Here is a 22,642-nt window from a genome sequence, read left to right on the forward strand (position 1 = left end):
CACAGGTCCCACAGCTGTTTGCATAAAAAGAGGCAGTCTAGTGATTTATTGTCACAATCCTTTAAAATGAATGGGGATGACAAAGGAGAGGGATGGGAATTATCAGTTTGCATAAATCATGGGTATTGCTATTTCCTGTGAAGTGACATTATAGTACCATGCAGAAGGAATTTTAACTTTTTCATGATAATGAAAGAGCAAAAAATTACAATGATCCACAGATAGGATTCACTGTTCCGTTCATCAAGAAGCACTCTGTGCTAAACTTGCCAGTATGGAGCACATGAAGAAACTAATGGTACAAATAATAAAATTTCTGAAGTCACACCCATTATTCATTTTCAGTTGGAACAGTTGTCACTGGAAATGAATGAAGTGTATGGAGACTTCATATATTACTGCAAAGTGCATTGGTGAAGTCAACTGGCATGCCTTGAACAATTTTTTGGTTTAAATCTTGCTATTGTTGAATTTTTGAAAGAAAAAGGAGTGCAGGAACAAAATAGAAACATCTGGAATGGATTGCAGACTTCACGTTGTAAGTGGACTTGACTGCACACTGCTCACAGTAAGAAACTGCAAGATTAGTTCTTTCTGATTTGACAGGGATACCTTTAAAAAGAAAATTGTGTTGCTACAAGTCAAAATTGGAATCCATCAGTCCATACAAATATCTGAGTATAACACCTTCTAGGGATATGGAATGACCACACAGACTCAGTCATGGGTAAAGCAGGTAGCAGGATACTGGGGAAATGCAATCAGTCTACAGAGCAGATTGCTTACAAAATACTCGTGCAAGGCATTCTTGAATGTTGCTCAAGTGTGTAGGTCCCATATCTGACAGGATTACCTGGGGATACTGAATGTATAAATAGAAGGGCAGCATGGACAGTCACAGGTTTGTGTGACCTGTGGGAGAGTGTACTGAGATGTTGCAAGAAGTGAATTGGCAGACTCTTGAAAATAGAGGTAAACTATCCCAAGAAAGCCTACTTACAAAATTTCACAAACTGGCTTTAAGCAATGACTCTTGGAACATCCTACAACATGAAGGCAAGGTTAGATTAATTACAGCAGGCTTGGAGGCATTTAAGCAGTCATTCTCTCCACACTCCATATACGAATGGAATTCACTGAGTTTAGTATGGGTTGACGGTGCATTGCACCAGTTCACAGACAAGGAGAATAATAATGTCACCAATGAAATGCCAATGAGATTTATCACAGCAAGCACTTTTCACAGCATTTTGCAGCTTTCGTCAGTCCCATATGAAGAAAAAATGGATGGATTGCTACGCACCACACAGAGAAGGCATAGGCACAGAAGGGGAAAGGTCTATCCGTACGTGCTGGGTGATGAAATGCACATGTGAGGCAGGAGTGGGAGCAGGGAATTAGATAGAGGCAGGTGGAGGATGGGGACTAGGGAAGGTCAAGGCGAGGGAAGTTACAGGAACAAAGGATTCATTGCAGAGAAGCTGGTGTCAGTGGGAGGAGTCCATGACCTGCTGTGAAATAGCAGTTTAAGTCAGGAACATCATGCTGGCCTGCATGCTTAGCACCTCGGTGGTCCAGCTGATGGGCCCTCCTTGCCTGTTTCACATCTGCTCTCTACGACCACCACTACTCACCCAGCTGAGACCACTGCTAACTTCCAAGGCAGTGTGTGTGGGGGGGGGGGGGGGGTTGTTTGTATCTGATGAAGCAATGAAGTACTTACACTGACAGCTTACAGCATCTAACAGGCCGTTTTTTTTTTTTTTTTTTTTTTTTTTTTTTTTTTTTTTTTTTTTTTTTTTTTTTTTTTTTTTTTTTTCTGCTCAGTGACTCATCTATCCTGTGAGTAACAATCTATCCTTTTCATATTGTTGTTATTCCATCCTCATATACCTAACATACAGTGACAGCACTGCAGATCTACCCAACTGTAGTGTAGGACAGACATAATTAAAGTCTCTGAAAAGAAATCTACAAAGAAAAAAAATGTTGTGAGCTGCCCAGGTGGTGCCACTGAGAATCCAGGGTGTTGGGTCAGACAACACAAGAATGTGTGTGGCACAGACATTTGAATTTGTCATTAAGAGGCTCACAAAGTGTATTTATTTCTCAACAGCTCCTGCTATTCTTTACCTAAGCAGAAATTAGGATGAGGATGCGCTGTCATAAGTCTACAGAAACACATGAAACAGGCTTCTGAAGAGGACAACTTGAAACCGCTGTTCAGTGTCCAGTCTCATGCATACCTGATGCATCTTGTAAATGGCATTTGGCAACATCCATCACCTTAGCACTGTAAGTACTGTGGACAGAAGTTATTTACATACAGTGACAGTGAAACAATAGTGTCCACAGGAGGATACCAGCACTGGTTATAAAGGACCACATAATCTGAACACAAAACTGCCAAACGGGCAAAATTTTCAACAACCTTCTATAACACCTCATCTCAGATGCTTTGAGACCCTTCCTTCCAGCTTTCCCACAGTCCATGACACACTCCCATACAATGCTGTGCTCAAAAAGCACATTCTCAAAAATTTCTTCCTCAAATTAAGATTAATGTTTAATGCTAGTAGCATTCTTTCGGCCAGGAATGCCCTCTTTACTTGTGATAGTCTCATTTTATATCCTCCATCTTCATCTTCTGTGTGTTATTTTGCTAACAAGGCAGCAGAATTCTTACGGAATGACTAGGGTAAAGTAAGCTATGGGGAGGAGCCACACAGTTTTAATCTGCCAGAATGTTTCAGAATTCTTTCACTTCCCTTACTTTGTGATCACAAATTTTGATGTTAAGTGTACCACTAATCTTATTTCTGCTACTCCTCATTACTTTTATCATACTTTACTTTACTCTCAATCCATTTTCTGTACTCATCAGACTGTTAACAGGTGCTTTTTGACTTTCACTGAGGACAGAAATGTTATCAGTGGATCACATTATTGATATATTTTCACCATAAATTTTTATAACACTCTTGGACCTTTATTTTACTTTCACCATTGTCTCTGATACAGATTAAAACAAGACTGCATCCTTTTTAATGAGGCTCCTCTTCTCAGTCCTCCATCCCTGTTGGTCCCTCTTTGTTCTTGTTCATATTGTATATTCATATCATACATTATTCGTCTCTCCTTGTAGCTGACCTGTACTATTCTCAAAATTTCAAATATCCTGTACCATTTCACATTGGTGGTCATTTTCCAGTTCAAGAAATCCTATGAATGTATCTCGATTTTTCTTAAGTCTTGTTTCCATTTACAAATGTAAATGCCTTTACCTTTCTTAAGCCCAAACTGATTTTCACTTAACACATTCTAAATATTCTTTCCCATTCTTCTGTGTATTATTCTTGTCAGCAACTGCATTGCACAAGATAGTAAACTGATTGTGTGTATTTCTCACACTTATCTTCTGTCTTCAGAATTCTGTACATAATTTTCCCAAAAGTCTCATGGCATACCTCAGTTCTCATCGATTCTATACACCAACCTGAATAGTCATTTGAATACCAGTTTCTCCAATAGTTTTAGAAATTCCAGAGGAAATGTCTTCTATCCCTCCACCTTTATTGATAAGTCTTCCAATGCTTTGCTGGATTCTTGCTGTAATACTGGATCCCCTATGCCTTCCATATCAACTCCCATTTTTCTTCTATCCTATCAGCCAAATCCTTCTCTTCTATATGCCTGCAAGTGTACACTTTCCACCTATCTCTTCTCTCCTCTGCATTTAGCAGAGGAATTTCCATTGTAGCTTCACTGTTGCCTGCCTTTTTATTTCACTTAAAGCTTTTTACTTTCTATATGCTCAATCAGTCGTTCTGACAACCATTTCTTTTCAGATTTCTTCAAATTTTTCATGCAATAATTTTGCCTTGGCTTCCCTGCACTTGCTACTTATTTCATTCGTAAGTGATGCTTCTGTACTGCTGTCTTTCTCTTAATATTTTTGTACTTCCTCCTGTTGAAAATCAATTCATGAATTTCTTCTGTTACCCAATTTTCCTGGCAGTTACTTTTCTTGTTATTGTATTTGTCTATTCAAGTTCTGTGACTACATCTTTTAGAGAAGTCTACTCCTCTTCAGCAACACTGTCTATAGTGAATTTTTTGTCATAGAATCTACGGCCTTATAGAACCTCAAACACACCCCACCAATCCTCAGTACTTCAGCATCTGATTTCTTTCCATATTGATTCTTGCTGACAATTATTGTGCACATCAGTCTACATTTCATAGTTACTAAATTGTGAGCTTAGTCTCTCTGCTGCTGGGTATTGGTTACAATCCCATATCTGGTTTTGGAATCTCTGTCATGCCGTGATATAATCCAGCTGGAATCTTCCCATGTCTTTGGGATTTTTCCAAGTACATCTCCTTATCATATGGATTGTTAAGCTGGTGTACAGGCAGTTATGACATGAATCCCATTCACTGAGATGTGCACCATTGTGTTGTCACACTGAAGTGAAACCAGGCCTTGTGGAAATCTGTCAGATTGCAGGATTCTTGGATTTGCTAAATCTGAACCTTGTGACTGATGGCTTACTGTAGTGCAATCACAGGAGTAACCTAGATCAAGTAATTGACAGAAGTCATGACTAAATAACATTGTACAATATGGACCAACCAAATAAGGAAATGCATATTTTAAGACATTGACTTCATGTTCAAGATGATGTAGTTTGCTTTGTCTGGTCATCCAAATATTGGCTTTCTGCAGTTTTCCTAAATCATTCAGACAGTGGCCAGAATGATTCCTCCAACAAGACCACAGCCAACCACATACCTTAATCCTCGTAAAACATACTTATACATTCTAATGATATGAATTAATAGAGGGAAACATTCCACATGGGAAAAATATATCTAAAAACAAAGATGATGTGACTTACTAAACAAAAGCGCTGGCACGTCGATAGACACACAAACAAACACAAACATACACACAAAATTCAAGCTTTCGCAACAAACTGTTGCCTCATCAGGAAAGGGGAAAGGAGAGGGAAAGACGAAAGGAAGTGGGTTTTAAGGGAGAGGGTAAGGAGTCATTCCAATCCCGGGAGTGGAAAGACTTACCTTAGGGGAAAAAAGGACGGGTATACACTCGCACACACACACATATCCATCCACACATATACAGTTCCTGATGAGGCAACAGTTTGTTGCGAAAGCTTGAATTTTGTGTGTATGTTTTTGTTTGTTTGTGTGTCTATCGACGTGCCAGCGCTTTTGTTTGGTAAGTCACATCATCTTTGTTTTTAGATATACATTCTGTGCTTATGTGTACTGGAGCTATTTATTTCCATTGTGTTATTATAAGAAATCCTGCATCATTGTGAAATGATCCCTGAATAAATGAAACAACTATATAAATAAATAAAAAAGAATGAGGCAGATCTGCACAGCTGCAATGGTCTCAAGTAATGCAGAAGAAAATCATAGGTGTCTGAAAACAGAGTGAATCAGGAGACCTGTTATGAAGACTATAGTTCTATTGAAATATAGCAGCAAGTAATCACAACAGATAGACCTTTTTCTTTAAATGGAAACTTACATTTGTTTTTCCAAAATCTGATTTCTTTTTCTTCTTACTCATAGCTAAATGTTTCTGTCATCTGCACCTCTTCTACTGGACAAATGTGCTTCATTGTCCTTGCTGTGATTGGTTGTATTTGTGAGTTATGTAAGCTAAACCATACAACATGTTATTAGAATTGGTATGCCATGTTAGCAATAAAAGGAAGAAGTCAGAGAAATGATATGAACACAAAAAAGTTGTAAGACATCAGAAAATATGAAGGTTATCCTGAGTCTTTATAAACACTTGGCAAGTCATAAACCTGAGTGGCAGCACTTACTGAGATGCATAAACACCACTGTTTTAAAATTTGTGATTGTTATTGTTGGAACAGCAACAGCTCAGAAACTGAAGAGAGACTGAAATGATTACTGTTGAACTGGCATTTGGCTGAAATTCATGAATTACAAATGGTGTGAACATAAACATCAGGCTAAACTACAGATCATTCTGTTCCCACAACCTTTATTTGGCATTTATGCTTGTTGTCTTTGTCAACTCTCAACCATACTATCATCTTTCAGTTTGATGTAGACCTTGTGATATTTGTAAATATCACACAAGCATGACTCAAAACCCATCATCACAGCTGCAATTCTACCAGTACCTCATCTCCTACCTTCCAAACTTCACAGAAGGTCTTCCATGAAACTTGCAGAACTAGCACTCCTGGAAGAAAGGATATTGTGAAGACATGGCTTAGCCACAGCCTGGGGGATGTTTCCAGAATGAGATTTTCACTCTGCAGTGGAGTGTGCGCTAATATGAAACTTCCTGGCAGATTAAAACTGTGTGCCAGACCGAGACTCGAACTCAGAACCTTTGCCCTTTGCTGACAAGTACTCTACCAGAGGAGAGAAGAGCTTCTGTGAAGTATGAAAAGTCAGAGACAAGGTACTGGCAGAACTGAAACTGTGAGGACAGGTCATGTGTCATGCTTGGGTAGCTCAGTTGGTAGAGCACTTGCCCATGAAAGGCAAAAGTCTGGAGTTCGAGTCTTGGTCTGACACACAGTTTTAATCTGCCAGGAAGATTCATGTCAGTGCAAACTGTGCTGGAGAGTGAAAATCTAGTTCTGGAAACATCCCCTGGGCTGTGGCTAAGCCATGTTTCTGCAATATCCTTTCTTCCAGGAGTGCTAGCTCTTCAAGGTCCGCAGAAGAGCTTCTGTGAAGTTTGGAAGGTAGGAGATGAGGTACTGGCAGAATTGAAGGACGGGTCATTAGTTGTGCCAGGGTAGCTCAATTGGTAGAGCACTTGCCTTCGACAGGCTAAGATCCTGAGTTCAAGTCTCTGTCCCACACACAGTTTTAATCTGCTAGGAAGTTTCATATCAGTGCACACTCCACTGCAGAGTGAAAAATCTCATTGTTCGGTGTAATTGATTGAGCAAATCAGATAAAACATCTGACATCAGTACAACATTCTTCATGATAATGATGTCACCTGTTATACAGCATATTGAATACTTATTTGAAGAAACAAAACATCAAATAAATGTCTCAGTTTCTGTAGTTACCCAGTATCTTTCCGTTTTCTCGTGTTAATCAAAACAATGCATGTAAAGCAATGTTCATAACCACAAAAAGGTACTGAATCCTTACAAGGGAACCTCCCCATCGCACCTCCTCAGATTTAGTTATAAGTTGGCACAGTGGATAGGCCTTGAAAAACTGAACACAGATGAATGGAGATAACAGGAAGAAGTTGTGTGGAAGTAGGAAAAAAAATAAGCATAATATACAAATTGAGTAGTCCATGTGCAAGATAGGCAGCATCAAGGATAGTGTTAGCTCAGGAGCGTCGTGGTCTCGTGGTTAGCGTGAGCAGCTGCGGAATGAGAGATCCTTGGTTCAAGTCTTCTCTAGAGCGAGAATTTTAATTTTTTATTTTCAGACAATTATCAAAGTTCAGGCACTCACACAAAATCAACTTCACTCTCCAAAATTCCAGGACATGTTCAGATTTGCTTGGACATATGCAGGATTTGACGGTCTACACAAGGAAAAATTTGAAAACGTTAAAAACATATGTTTTGACAGAGCACAAGGAAAACTGAGCGACTTTGAAACTGTTGCATTCATTTGTTGCAGTTCATGTGACAAACTCCTATGTTTTCATCTCTTTTTTGGTAGTGATTATCACATCCACAAGAAAATCCAAATCGGGCAAGGTAGAAGAATCTTTTTACCCATTCGCCAAGTGCACAAGTTAGGTGGGTCGAAAACATATTCCTGTCATGTGACGCATATGCTGTCACCAGTGTCGTATAGAATATATCAGACGTGTTTTCCTGTGGAGGAATCGGTTGACCTATGACCTTGCGATCAAATGTTTTCGGTTCCCATTGGAGAGGCACATCCTTTTGTCTACTAATCGCACGGTTTTGCGATGCGGTCGCAAAACACAGACACTAAACTTATAGTGAACAGAGACGTCAGTGAACGAACGGACAGATCATAACTTTGCGAAAATAAAGAAAGTAAAATTTTCATGCGAGGGAAGACTTTAACCAAGAACCTTTTGTTCCGCAGCTGCCCACACTAACCACGCGACCACGGCGATCCTGAGCTCACCTATCCTTGATGTTGCCTATCTTGTGGATGGACTAGTCAGTTTGTACATTTTGCTTATTTTTTTCTCGAGTGATCTGTGTTCAGTGTTTCAAGGACTATCCACTGTATCAACTTATAACTAAATCTGAGGGGGGAGCGATGGGGAGGTTCCCTCGTTAGAAAACAGTTTTTGAGGTAACAACATTGCAGCATAAAATGTGTCCATATTTGGTTACACTGCACACAAAACAATATACATTTTAAAGGAAACTATTTTGAGAAACAATGAGGTGATTTGTATCAAACCAATGTTTTGGTAATAACTTTGAAGATAGCTGGAACATGATCTAACCGCAAATCTTTATTCCACTCTCAGTGTCTCATCAAAGAAAGTTTGAAGATTTGCTTTGAAACTGGTGATGTGAAAACTATTCCAGTAATGTCACCACAAAATTTATAATTACTGTGACATTTCCCTTATTTATTGTCACTATAGGTAGGATGATAACAAGCTCCAGTTCTACAGTCAGACACTTTCGCAATCCTACGAAACAGCAGGATGTTGGCAAGCCAATTACAGTGCGCTATTACGTACAAACTGTGAAGAAATAACATCACCTCAATAGTTCCTACTGTAGCAGAATGGGGTAACATTTAATGAAAACTATGAGTCTAATAAGTAAGTATCTGATACTAGGTTGTGAAGTTTACGCAAAGTTATGTAGTGTAAGAGCTTGTATCATATCACTACTTCATTACTGTATTGGTGACATTAAGTCAACCTGACATGTACCAAGACCATTTGATTGAACTGTAATTAATTTATAAAGATATCAAATCACAAACTGAAACTATGTCACAATCAATATAAACAGAAGTCCGATTTATCACTCTTAAAATCTGTATGTAGAAAAGTGATAGTAACTATGATACACCTAAAGTTTAAAGACTTAGGGTTTAAGGTAGGAACAAAAACCGATCTGTATTCACAAAACCGTCAACAAAAATAATTAAAACATTGCTATAAATACATAGTTCATGTAATTATGTCGTGAAGATTGTAAAATTTTGACATGCCAATTTAAAAACATCAGAATGACTTGTAAAGCCAAATTCCATAACCAGTTTTGTAAAACTACTGAAATTTTAATTGTAAACTGAAGTAAGTGTGATTGAAACTATTTGCAGTACAAATTTGTACTTGTTGGAAGCTATACATGGAGAAACAGAAATAGCCATGGTATGGTCAGCTGTACATCATCTTTTAGGCACTAAACCCATGTTGTTTTGTGGTGTAATAAAACAAGTTTTAAAAGTATTTTGATTGTTTTGGCTTCATCAGTTATTTGTTTATCTGGACCCAGATACGATTTCAGATGGAGAACACAACAAAGCTGAGTTACTCATCTCACTCAGGATGAGCAAATTAAGTATTTGAAATGTATCCATGAAAGCTGGTTACATTTTAAGTTCTAGTTAACACATTTCTTCAACTCTTCAAGTATCCACATATTTAACACAAATGCACCGACATTTGTGACGTTGACAAAATTATGCAAATGGAATAAATCTCAACCACCTACAGACCCAAAGGAGTTCAAGATAGTACATGTTATTATGATGATGATAATCATATAAACATGAGCAGCAGATTCTCATGGAAATGTTAGACATCTGCTGATCTGTGCAGACTGAAGATTTTGGGATGGGGTTGATCTTATATGGACTGCTGTATGACCATTTTAACAGTTCAGAAATTACATAATGATTGAAAAACTGCTTGATAGATTTTTCTAATTGGAATATAGACAGACAACACATTACCATGGCTAATATGGTGAAGGAAACCCACTGGTATTGACTACAGTTTTATCATTTGGAATTAATAAACAGAGGCCCTGTGTGGTTTTCAAGGGAATCATGTACCATTCTTCTTCCAAAATAGTGGCAAGTTTTGGTGTTGTTGTTGTTGGTGATGGTGGTGTACACCAAGGGTGGTCTTTGTGGAAAAGTATGATTGCACTCCACATAGTGGAACGCTGCGCAGTACATAGGATCCACAACAAGGCTGGTTGGCCAGCTAGGCATTGGGTTAGTTGGATTGGCACCTTCAGTGGAAGGGCCAATGCCCTTAATCTCTTGTTGACTGCCCCCAACTGAAATAGAGTGTAATGTGAGTGGGCTGGTATCCCCACCTCCCCTCACTTCCACTAGGTGAAATCAGTGGGCCTGCAGTAAGGGGGGGGGGAGGGGGAAGACTGCAGGAGGGGAAGAGGCTAAGTGGGCTATGCCTGTGTATGATGCACCACTCTCCCAGTAACTACAACCCAATGAAGGAGCCCCACAGATAGCACAACAATATTGGGGGCCCTAGCTTAAGAAAGTCAAAGTCTACACAATACTGAGGCGCCACCTGCATAATACCGACATTTAAATAATTTTCTTGAAATAAAAACAGCTGACTATAGTACACTTTTTCCTTACCATTAGAGCTGGGTGGGGGTGTCACGCCCCTCCCCCCTTCCCCTCTCCGTCCCCATTGCCGCTGGGTAAGGACGTCCTTGCTGCTGGGGCACGGATGTGTCTGCGAGAGCGACTGAGAAAAAGTGTATATTGCGCACAGGACCATGCCAGTGCATGTGATTCATTTACCAGTCACTACCGCGTCGCAGGTGAGACAGGACCGGTTGCGTCTTTTAAATCGTCGCTACTGCTTGATTGTGGGTGCGCGCGCTCATATTATAGCCATCGTGTTTCATTCCTGCATCAAAGAAATCGCGCGACGGAAAATCTCCAGTGCGTGGCTACCTTGACTATCTTCTCTGTCGCCCACTGTTGTATAGCGTCCAGCCGACGTTGCATCCTAATAACAGCTGCATTAAGCCTTCTGTTGCTGATTAGGACAGCTGTGTCGTCTGCAAACTGCGCCCGTAATATCTGGCGTCCTATTGGAATATCATTTACGTGTAAAATGGACAGTCAGCTAGAGTACCGAGCTTTGGGGGATACCTCCCTCTAACGTTTTCTGTTGTGATTTTTGTGCACTTATTTATATGGAGAATTTTCCGTCTTGTGGGATGTTGCCGATTAGCTTGATACGATGGTCAGGAATGACTTTTAATTGGGTACTTATTTTGGTGACAAGCGGGTCATTTAGGCAATGTCATAAACTCATAAGCCTTCTCTGTGTCTAGAGACACTGATGCAGCGTAGTAGGCCTACACACGATTCGTGTTGTACGCGGTATTTTCCACTATCCTCAAAAAAGTTGCATCTCATTTTAGACAGAGTTGTTTGAAATGCAAACTAATCGGTTCGTATTGCCTCTTGTTCAATGTGCAGTTGGCATATTCTTTGGAGAATTATTCTATCGAAAACTTTTGACGGGGTAGGGAACAGGCTTGTTGGACTATGGGTATTCGGGATTTTTCAATCTTTCCCTGGTTTAGGGGTTTGTACTATTCGAAAAATTTTCTATTTTGAGAAGGAGGTATTGATTAAATATCCTTGTCAGTAGAACAGTTGGATTCCTTGGCATGTTTATCAGAGGTTCATTTGTTACTCCATGGGGACCAGGTACCGATTTTATACCGAGATTTCAGATAATTTTTCATATTTCTGCGGTTGTTGTAAAGCAGCGGTTTGCGCACACATTGCGCTCTTCTGATGTTCCCCGTTTGTTGTCTTATTCTGTTTCCTCTCGCTTGTTCACTGTGGATGTTCCGGATTTCGATTGTATTCTGGGCTTCGTACGTCTCGGCAAAGATTTCAGCCTTGAATAACGCGTCGTACATGAGCCCAACTGTTCCTTCGATAGCAGTTTCCGTTGGTTTCGGTTCCTGTAGTGCTTTAGCTGCGTTCCAATATTTGTTTGACTGCAACAGAAACTGATACATACCAGAAAGATATTTTCATTCAGCAGCGGAGTGTGCGCTAATATGAAACTTCCTGGCAGATTAAAACTGTGTGCCGGACCGAGACTCGAACTCGGGACCTTTGCCTTTCTCGGGCAAGTGCTCTACCATCTGATCCATACCATTTTATCATCCTTCGTTCCTCCAGTACAGGGCGCAGGTGGAGTCGTCGAGTTAACCTTCACACTTCTCTTTCGTCCTGTGGCTTATCGAATTTGTTACATTTTTTTAGTTATTTGATTTAGAAGTGTTTTAAATCTCATAGGAGTGACGAGAACGTGTCTTGATAGGGATGTTCTATTTTGCTGTGACACAGACTTATTTAAACGCAATTTCTATCTTGTCGTTTAGGGTATTTATCGCTACGTCTACATTTGAGTCCAGTTACATAGTTGGCCTTACGTTATTACTTAAATAGGATGCATATTGTTCCCAGTTCGTCTCATTTTTAAAGAGACTGCCATGACTGGATCATGGTCGGATATTAAGTTTGTAGGTCCGTGTTCCATTCTCGTCCCTTCTAGCATAACAGGTCTGGTCTGTGGTTTCTGCTTATAATCTTACCTCCAATGCATAGATTCGCTTTCCTGTAGGACTGGTTCTGCGCGAATTCCAAGCATAGTGTTTCGCGTTTGAGTCTCCCTATGTCAAGATTGTGTCACATGTGTCCAGGACCAGGCAAAAGTCCTCTTGAATTAGTGGTGAGTCTGGGCTTAAGTATGCTGCTGCTTTCCTGACTTTACTATTTGCTGTATGTACTGTCACAGCAGTAGCTGAGTTCGTGAGTGTCAGCAGTGCCCCTTATGCTGTACAATATTATTTCTCAAAAACTCTGATGTCCCTCCTCCTCTTCGTCCTACTCTCTCGTTCCTGTACCCGATCATGTCTCTCATTGGAACCTTTGCGATTGTCTTAGGTGGGTTTCTGTTAGTAATAGTACACTGCTCAATAAAAGATTGGAATAGTATCGTAGAATGTAGTCTACGATACTAGAGGTCTCATTGACCCAGCCACTCCATGCATTATTCAGTTAGGGCCCATATACTGGGCAGTGTTTACAACTGGCGTACTTTGTGACCGTTCCCCAGTCACGTAAACGTACCACGAGCAATCCAGTGTCAACAACAGTTTCATTCAATTTGTGTTCAGCACTGCTATAACATTCCACGTAGATGCATACAACACTGTGATAGAGACAGCTTTACATTCAGCATGTCATACACAGCAAGATGTTGCCTAACAGTTACATGTCACTCAAAATGGCGTCTCGTAAGATGTGGAGAAAGTACAGACAGACGGGAAATGTGAACGTATACAGACCTCGCAGTGGCCAGTCTCAAATGAAAACACCAACGCAGTATAGTTTCCTCCAACTGTCGGCTTGCAAGCGACGAACATCAACTGCCAAAAATATTAGAAATGACTTCTCCTGGACAACAGGGATTCATGTCTCAGACCACACAGTGCGTAGAAGATTGCATCAGTGTGGTCTTCGTTCCAGAAGACGAATGAGAACTTTTGCACTGAACCAACGGAACCGACGCAATCGAAGGATCTGGGGTCTTGCACATACAACCAGACATTAGACATGTTAGGATTTGGAGAAGCGCCGATTGACACCAGGAACGGCGATACGATCAGGAAGTCCATCCATTTGCTGGTAGAAGTATAATGGCAATAATGATGGGACGGGGGACCTCTCTAATTCTCATCTACGCAATTTTACTGGTCTCTCATACCTTCAAGAGATCCCACACACGATTGTAAGGCACGGCTGATGTGAAGTCAATGAGAACTTCATCCTATTCAATGACAATGCAAGACTGCACCATACTCTAGCAGTGTCTTGGTATCTTCAAAGATGCAACATCAACCATGCATTGGTCAGCACAGTCCCCTGTCATGAATGCAATTGAGAGTGCGTAGGACCTGTTGAAGGTGGCCATTGCACTGTGTCCTAATCCACTTGACAATCTTCAGGACCTCACTGGAGCCATGGCTGAGGAATAGGTCCTTAGAACCCAAGATAAACTTGGTGATCTAATCCAGAGCATGGTGCCCTCAAGGGCTCGGCATCTATTTTTTGAGTATGGACTTGGTGACCATGGGGTTCCTTAGCTGGGGACTGGTAAGAGCCACCAGTTCTCTGTCACTGTAAGCTCTGGACATGTTTCAGCGACCACTGTGAGGTGTGGTAGTCGAGCATTGTGTGTCTTAGGGTATGGGGATCTTGGCTTGAAAGCCCAGATCGCGAGACTGGAATAACCCTCTTTAAAAAAAACCCTCAATCTCAAGGTGTGCTGTGTGGTGATGGGATACGTGGCTGCTGAGGTGGAACAGTCGTTAGTGGGCAACGTCTGGGGAACATGCCACACCTCAGTTGTCTAAGGCTTACTCAGATATGTAGAGCTCTGTCTGAGTGCATCCTTATTTCTCTAGCTGCTAGTGGGACCGAAATGGATCCTCCAAGATTTTATTTTCTTCCTCCCAGCGGAAATGGTGGGCCGCTTGAAGGTACAAACACCCAGTCTAACAAGAGGGCTCCTGTAGCTAGTCGTCCTGATTCAGTCAATAGTAACAGAATACATGCTGTTTCTCAGAAGGTTTCTCCATTTTACATGCAGAATGGCTTAGAAGCAGTTGCTCGAACCTTTAAATCTGTTAAGCTCTTGCAAAAACGCTGAGACATCTGGTTCCCTACAGGAAAAAGAACCTTGAGAAAGTTCGATTCGTCGGGGAGTAGAAAAACTGGATTGTACAACACTTTGAACTGCAGTAAAGGTGTTGTGACTTGCACGGACATTCCCTGAGAAGAAATGAAAGCTGAATGGTCCCAGGAGGGCATTGTTGATGTGCAAAACATTACGAAATGGGCGGATGGGCGATCTTGTCAAATCAGACTCTTCAGTCCTTACTTTTAACAGCACCAATCTACCAGAGCATGTCACGCCATGTTTCTTACGCCAAAGTGTACGGCTGTATTTCCCAAACCCAAAGCGAATGCCAGCACGTTGGACGCACTACTCATGGTTGTGAAGGAGAAGCCACTTGTGGCAAATGTGGTACAGCTGTCCACTACAGAGTCGGTTGTTTCTCTCTTACAATGTGTGTTACCTGCTCTGGGTATCACCCTGTCTGAAATAGGGACTGCAGAGTTTTCTTTGAAGAATGAAAGAGACAGGGAACCAAAACGATAAATCGCATCCTGTATGCCGAAACCAAGAAGTCCATGCAGCCACCCATGTTCGTTGCCACGTTTTCTTCCACCTCAAACAGCCAGTCGGGAAAACCAATGCCAGTATACAAACGGAGGTTGCTAGTGTGAGCACTAGAACCTGCATTTGTCAATGCACTTTTGCTGCTGTAGTTTCTTTGAATCCTGCCCCTCTCCCAGAACTTCAGAATAGGCCGTGGTTGCTGACATTGTGGAACTTCCTGCCCCTCCAAGAGCAAAGTCTTATACATCACCTACAGCTGCTATTTCCACTTCCACTTCGGAGGTTGTGGCTCCAAAGCCGCTTTAGACCAAAAAATTGAAATCGAAGCAGAGAGTCGCTCTCTGCGGAGACAGGAAGTGCACAGGCCTATGATGTCGACGTCATCCTATCTGATGTCTCTCTCGAATCTTCTTTGGAAGGGGTGGGCTTTGATGTCGGACTGGCGCAATCATCTCGCTCCAAGACTGAGCCTCCACCCATTGTGGGCTACCCTGCCTGGCAGAAAGTCAGGGTGAAAGTACTACCCCCGTGATAGATGGCTCCCATTCTCCATCGAAGCATTAGTGGGTTTAGGACACATATGGAAAAACTGAAACTGCTAGCCCAGAGACGACCCTGTGCCTGTCACATTTTGAAGATACTGATGCTTCTGTGCAACAGGGCTGTACACTATACCGAAACGATGACCTGATCGGGAACAAAGCCAAGGGAGGTGTTGCTGTGTTTGTCAATAACGCACATCATTCCTCTGCTCTCCACCTGACTGCTGAGTTGCAAACATCTGTGTCGGAGGATCACTGTTTGCTCGCAGTATCTATCCCCACAAGGAGCAATAGAACCTAAGGCTGTCATCTATCTTGTAGGACAACTCCTGTGACTATTTTTCCTACTGGGAGACTTCAATGCCCGTCATGTCTTGGGGGCTCGGCCTCTACTTGCCCTCGGGGTCACATTTTGGACAGCCTCATGACGTCTCAGGAGCTGTGCATCCTCAATACAGGTACTCACACTCATTTCTGTACTACTACTGGGTCTTTCTCAGCCATAGACCTCTTTTTCTACTCTCCAGCAGTTACAGACTCTGTTCAATGGGAGGTCATTGATGTCCTTAACTCCAATGACAATTTCCCACTCTGCATTCAGCTATAGGATAGATCACTATCGGAAGAGAAGCCACCAAAATGGATTATCAGCAAGGCTAACTGGATGCTGTTAAGCCAGCTGGTCATGCCTGAACATCGTGACAGCGTCCAAGTATGGATGGAACACATTACATGAGTGGTCCATCATGCCACTGACTTATCCATCCCAAAGTCCTCAGGTGATCTTAGGAGGTGACCTGTACCTTGATGGACAGATGAGTGCCATTCAGCAATCTAGGACAAGAGTGTGGTTCTTCGATGATTTAAATGCAGCCCTCAAGCAGACAACCTCATTGTCTTTCAAGTCGTGAAAGACAAGACTCGCTGTGTAATTAAGGAGAGCAAGAAAAGATCATGACTAGCATTCCTGGACTCTATAACCGTTCCATTTGGTCTATGGAAGTATGGAAATCCATCTGGAGGATTTCCGGTAATCAGTCTACCAATAGCAGCAGTACTGAAACAGGAGCGCCTCCACACAACATCTGGAGATACCACTCAGAAGATGGCAGAGCATTTTACAAAAACTACAGTCAATGCAAACCAGGATACAGCGTTTCACCGCTACCAAGCGATTGTAAAGAGGGGGAAGCTGGACTTTGGATCCAACAGTTCTGACTCCTACAACTCCCCTTTCTCTGTGTGGGAGCTGGAATCGGCACTATCAGAGACTCGTGACACTGCACCCAGCCCCGACCAAATTCGGTACCGCGTGCTTCCACATTTGCCAGTGGTATCAAAAGAAATCCTCCTCGAATGTTTTAACCTTATGTGGTAGACAGGAAAGTTCCCCAACTCGTGGTGGGAGGCAATCCTGATACCTCTCCTCAAACCAGGAAAGGATCACACATCTACCAGTAGTTACATGAGCATCACCTTAACGAGCTGTGTGGGAAAGACCCTGGAGCGAATAGTTAATTGCTGTCTGGTCTGGTAATTAGAGTCCAGTCAACTTCTTAGCCGCACTCAGTGTGGATTCCGAAGATTTTGGTCCATTGTCCACAATCTGAATCTACTAGAGGCGGTTATCCAGCAGTCTTTACTACGTAAACATCACTGCATTGGCATCTTCTTTGATATCAGTAAGGCATACAATACCATTTGGAGACACAGTACCCTCGCACAACTGCATCAATGGGGTTTTCGTGGCCACCTCCACATATTCTTACGGTCCTTTCTGTCTCATCGGTGTTTTAGGACCCGAGTTGGTGACACGCTGTCTGGTAGATTTGAGCAGGAGAATGGTATCCCTCAGGGCAGTGTTACCCTCTTTGCCATAACCTTAAACAGCATCACGTCTATCATAAGGAGTCCTGAACAGTGCTACTTATTTGTGGACGATTTATCCGTTTTCTGTTCCTCCTCCAGTGTTGCAACAGCGAGCAATCAGCTGCAGCTTACTCTGCAGTGGTTATAGGAGTGAGCTGCACAGAAAGGATTTCAGTATCTACCTATAAGTGGGTATGTGTGTTCATTTCAATCGTTCTGGTCGTATTTTTGACTGACTTCCCTGGCTTGCATATGAGAGACACCATCCTACATTTTAGAGACTCAATGAGGTTCTGGACCTCATTTTTAACTCCAAATTGTTTCCGTTGCCACATCTGAGAAACCGAAAGCCACATCTCTCAAGGCACTAAACATCATAAAGTGCCTTAGTCCCAGGTCTTGGGGAGCAGGCAGGAAGCATCTGCCCCACTTTTATAGGGCTTCCATGCGTTCATGGCTAGACTATGAATTCACAGTGTATGGATCGGTGAGGACTCGTTATTTGGGTATCATTGACGCTGTCCACCATGGATTCGGTTGGCCATGGGTACTTGTAGAACCAGTTCCACACCCAGTCTCTGTGCTGAGACCGAGGAACCACCACTTACCATCCAGCGGCAGCTTCTCACTGTATGTCAGACATTTAGATTCCTCGCAGCCCTGACTTCACCCATACTATTGCTCGTCTGCCTCTGGAATGCCTTTTCTCCAACCATCCACGAGCCACAATGCCTTTTGAGATCTGCGTGCAATATGTGCTGCAGTCACTTGGTGTGGCACAACTACGACCCCAAATCCAGGGTTTTAACCAACTGCCACCTCTATAGTCGAGAGCCTAGGTTAATTTTAGATTTGGTGCAGCAGAGGAGAGATTGATTCCTGCTTCTGTTTTCCATATGATGTTTTCTGAGATTTTATCTGCGCACCACAACTATGTCGCTCTCTTAACAGATGGGACGAAACTGGCGGACTCTGTTGGTTGCTCTGTCGCTTCCCTGAATCGTGCCATCAAGGTCCGACCGCCTCAAGACTTTACTGTCATTGATGCAGAATTATATGCAATTTTGCTGGCACTGGTGCAGATGAGATGTTCTTCCAGTGCCAAATTTCTTGCCTGTTACACTTCCAGGATGCTCTCCTCCAACTACAACGATTGGGAACGAGGTGTCTTCGTGCTGGGTACCTGAGCATATTGGAATTGCGGAAAACGAAAGGGTTCATCCAGCAGCAAAGGAGATGTGTCATGGTCCTCAGGTATTTCAGCGTTCCATAGCACTGCATTCTATAACCTAACTGCTGAGCTTCAGAGTCTTGCGCTGATGGGAGGATAAGAGGCTGGAAATGACTTACAATAAACTCCGTCTAGTTGGGCCCACAATACGGCCGTGGTGTACCTAATTCCGGCCACGTCGACATGACGAGGTCCTCCTTACTCATCGTCACGTAGGTCAGAGGCCTAAGACGCATGCCTTCTTGGTCCGGCGACAGGACCCTCCAAGGTGTGATGTTTATGGCATACAGATCACTGTGAGCCACATTTTATTGGACTATGTTTTATTCTCCGCGGGCTGCGGTGGATTTGCTGACTGCCGACGGATCTGCCTTCTCTTCTAAGTAACGTTCAAAAGAAAGTGATTCGAGTTTTAAAGTTTTGTGAATTTTCCTACATTTTTCCTAAGGGTTTAGAGATATGATTATAATGCGTTACCAGCGTAACTGAATCACCCACATTCTTCGTAAGTGGTCAGCCAGTGACATTTACCTGTTTCTTTCTTTTACCTCCCTTGTCATTTTACTTGTGTTTTGATCTCATGTGTAGCTACTTTTACTCTTTCTCCTACGTTTTCAAATGGCTCTGAGCACTATGGGACTTAACTTTTGAGGTCATCAGCCCCCTAGAACTTAGAATTACGTAAACCTAACTAACCTAAGGACATCACACACATCCATGCCCGAGGCAGGATTCGAACCTGCGTCCGTAGCGTCGCGCGGTTCCAACTGTAGCGCCTAGAACCGCTCGGCCACCTCGGCCGGCCACTCCTATGCTTTAGCGCATGTAAAATAGACTGACAGTGTGGTCGGTTCAAGTACATGAGTGTGGAACAATTTGCGGGATTTTATCACATTCGTTTGTTTTAATGAGTATAGGGGCGCTAATGACCTCGCCGTTGAACGCCCTTAAGCTCCAGTCATCATCATGATCATCATCATCATCATCTGGAGCCTGGCTCGAAGAGTGGAACAGCCGGCCGGTGTGGGCGAGCGGTTCTAGGCGCTTCAGGTTCGAATCCTGCCTCGGGCATGGATGTGTGTGACGTCCTTAGGTTAGTTAGGTTTAAATAGTTCTATGTTCTAGGAGACTGATGGCTCAAATGTTCAGTCCCATAGTGCTCAGAGCCATTTGAACAATTTTGAATAGTGGAAGAACTCATCTGTGTGCAAGGAGAACATACTCACTACTAGACTGGTAGTCATCATCATGAGGAAAAGATTTCCACTGTTTTCGTTTTCGAGATTGTAATGGTACTTGAATTACGTAACCATTACGGCACCTCATCTGAACCTCCCGATACCAGTAATATTCTACTGTTTTTCTGTTAACTACTTAACATATTTCTGAGACAACATTCAGATTTGATTTCACTTTTGATACATCGATATGTTTATATTGCAATGATATTATTCTTATGTGTGTTCTTTCTTTTGTCACTATGATCTTTCACGTACTTGTAACTCTGATTTTTGGGCGCGTAAGCGATTATTAGTTAGTTGTTAAGTTGTTAGAGAGTCGGACCTTGAAAAGGTGAAGTCTTGGACGTCATGTTGGAAAGACGCATATTATAGTTGGCTTATAAAATGTGAGGAAGATGTTTTCAAGTACGTTTTGTATTGTGAAGTGATGTTTTGTGTGATACGTGATATTGCAATAACAACAATTAAAATAAGTGTAACTTAAATTCTGAGTGCTAATTTCTTTCTTTCTTTTTTTTTTTTTTTTTTTTTTTTTTACATCACCATTGTCCAGCAAAAGTGTAATCTTGGAGAATGTTTTGTGAAGCGCATCTACAAAACTTTTGAATATAGCAGGATAAAACCTAGGCCTCGTTGCATCCGAGCTTGGAATCATAACCACCTAGATTTTCAACGATTCAGCCATGATTTTACGACGAGACCAGCGTGGGAAACAAAAAGATGAGTGCCTAGTTTTTTCATTATTACATGGAATGAGTATTAACTGTGCTCTAATGACACCTGCCACATAATATGACTGTTGTTGCCCGATAATGCAGTAGTTAGCAGCGTGAGCAACACTACAATCGTTATTAAAATTTTGACCTTTGTTGTGGTAGGGTAGTTAGAAGATGTACACTTAGAAGAGAGCCTGCTTTGTTTTGTATTGATATTTCGAAAATAACCAATATCGTTCGTTTTTGGAAGGAATTATACCTATTATGTTAATAAGGTATTGTACACGCCTTAATGAGTGTACTATAGGAAGTCATTGTAGTGAACTTTATGATATTCTAAACTTTTGTTGAGGTATGTATGTCAACTTTTTGTCTATCTAGCAGCTGTTCTAACTTGTCTTCTTGTTGATTACTCCGTTCGCTTTCCGTATGCATTTTGGGGGCATAGAACTTCATGATTCCCTCTATTATGAAAGTTATTTTAGATCGGTGTTTTCCATTCTGTGGATCTCGAGTTCCATGGGGGTCGCAAAGTCTTGCCTGGGGGATCGCGGTCGCAGAAGTGACAGCAGCCAGAATTTGCAACATGGCCGATAGCGTATGTTTCGTGATGATTATCTGTCATGGTAGAAATGTCCCATGGTAGTGACAAGGTTTCCTCAAAACACATTGTAAAGTCGCTCACTTTCAGATAAGGTACTTACCTGTAATAATTTAATTTACACTTGCTGAACACTTCAAATATGCAAAGACTTGCGGCGGTGAGAAGTGACCAACATCTTACGAACGCTTCCGATATCTGCCGAACGGAACTTGGGCGGCGACGGTCACTAACTCCTGTACAGACGGCATTCACAAGTTCACCTCCGAGAGGTCTGCAGGTAGAGGATGAGGCAGTGTCTTGTGGAATACCGAGTACTTAGTTTTCGTGTCGACAATCTGTTGTGGTTAAAATATCACACGGAACTAAAACAGTTCATGTAAGTGCACTAAAAGACGCTCTCGTTGAAATGTGATACAGAATGGCAGCAGCAGCAGCAGCAGCAACAACAACACACACACACACACACACACACACACACACACACACACAGATATACACACAGCTCGCGTGCAAGACTTCTTATCACGGTTACTACAATGTACTTCAGGAATCGTGCTTCGAACTAGACAATAAATCACCAGGATTGGCAGCAGTGAAAGAAGGCACAAAGTACAGCAATTTCTACAGAGCATATTTAGGACGCTTGAACTCACCTCAGGTTGCAGTAGACATATTCTGTATTGATGTTGTTTCTATCTTCATAGCTCTGTGGCTAGACCATGATTCTCATGAAACCTTCGTTTCCTGTTGCCTGGTTTATTTACCATTTCTTTCGTGTTGTTAATTGTGATTGCAGTGAAGTGAATCACTGTTATCTTGACAGGGCTTTAGGAAAGAGGTGGCAAGTATCTTCTAAAAAACGAATACAATAACTTGTAATGAGATATATAAAATGTTGATGCAATTATATAAAAAAGTCCCTTTTTTTTGAAACTGACTGTCCTAACTTTTCCCCAGTTCCTCACTTTATTAAGTGAGGAAATGTGGAAAAGCTAGGACAGTCACTGATGAAAAAGCACATCCTCAGTATAAAATAAAAATGTGGTGTTTTCACTTATGTTGTTCCTAAACCCATAGCATTTTTCGTTTCACTAGCTATCGATGGCACCTAAGAACTACTTAATAAACCACTATTTCAGAAGTCTCTCGCAAATATGTCTGCACA

This window comes from Schistocerca piceifrons, chromosome 8, assembly GCF_021461385.2.
Source record: "Schistocerca piceifrons isolate TAMUIC-IGC-003096 chromosome 8, iqSchPice1.1, whole genome shotgun sequence".
In the NCBI taxonomy this organism is placed as follows: domain Eukaryota; kingdom Metazoa; phylum Arthropoda; class Insecta; order Orthoptera; family Acrididae; genus Schistocerca; species Schistocerca piceifrons.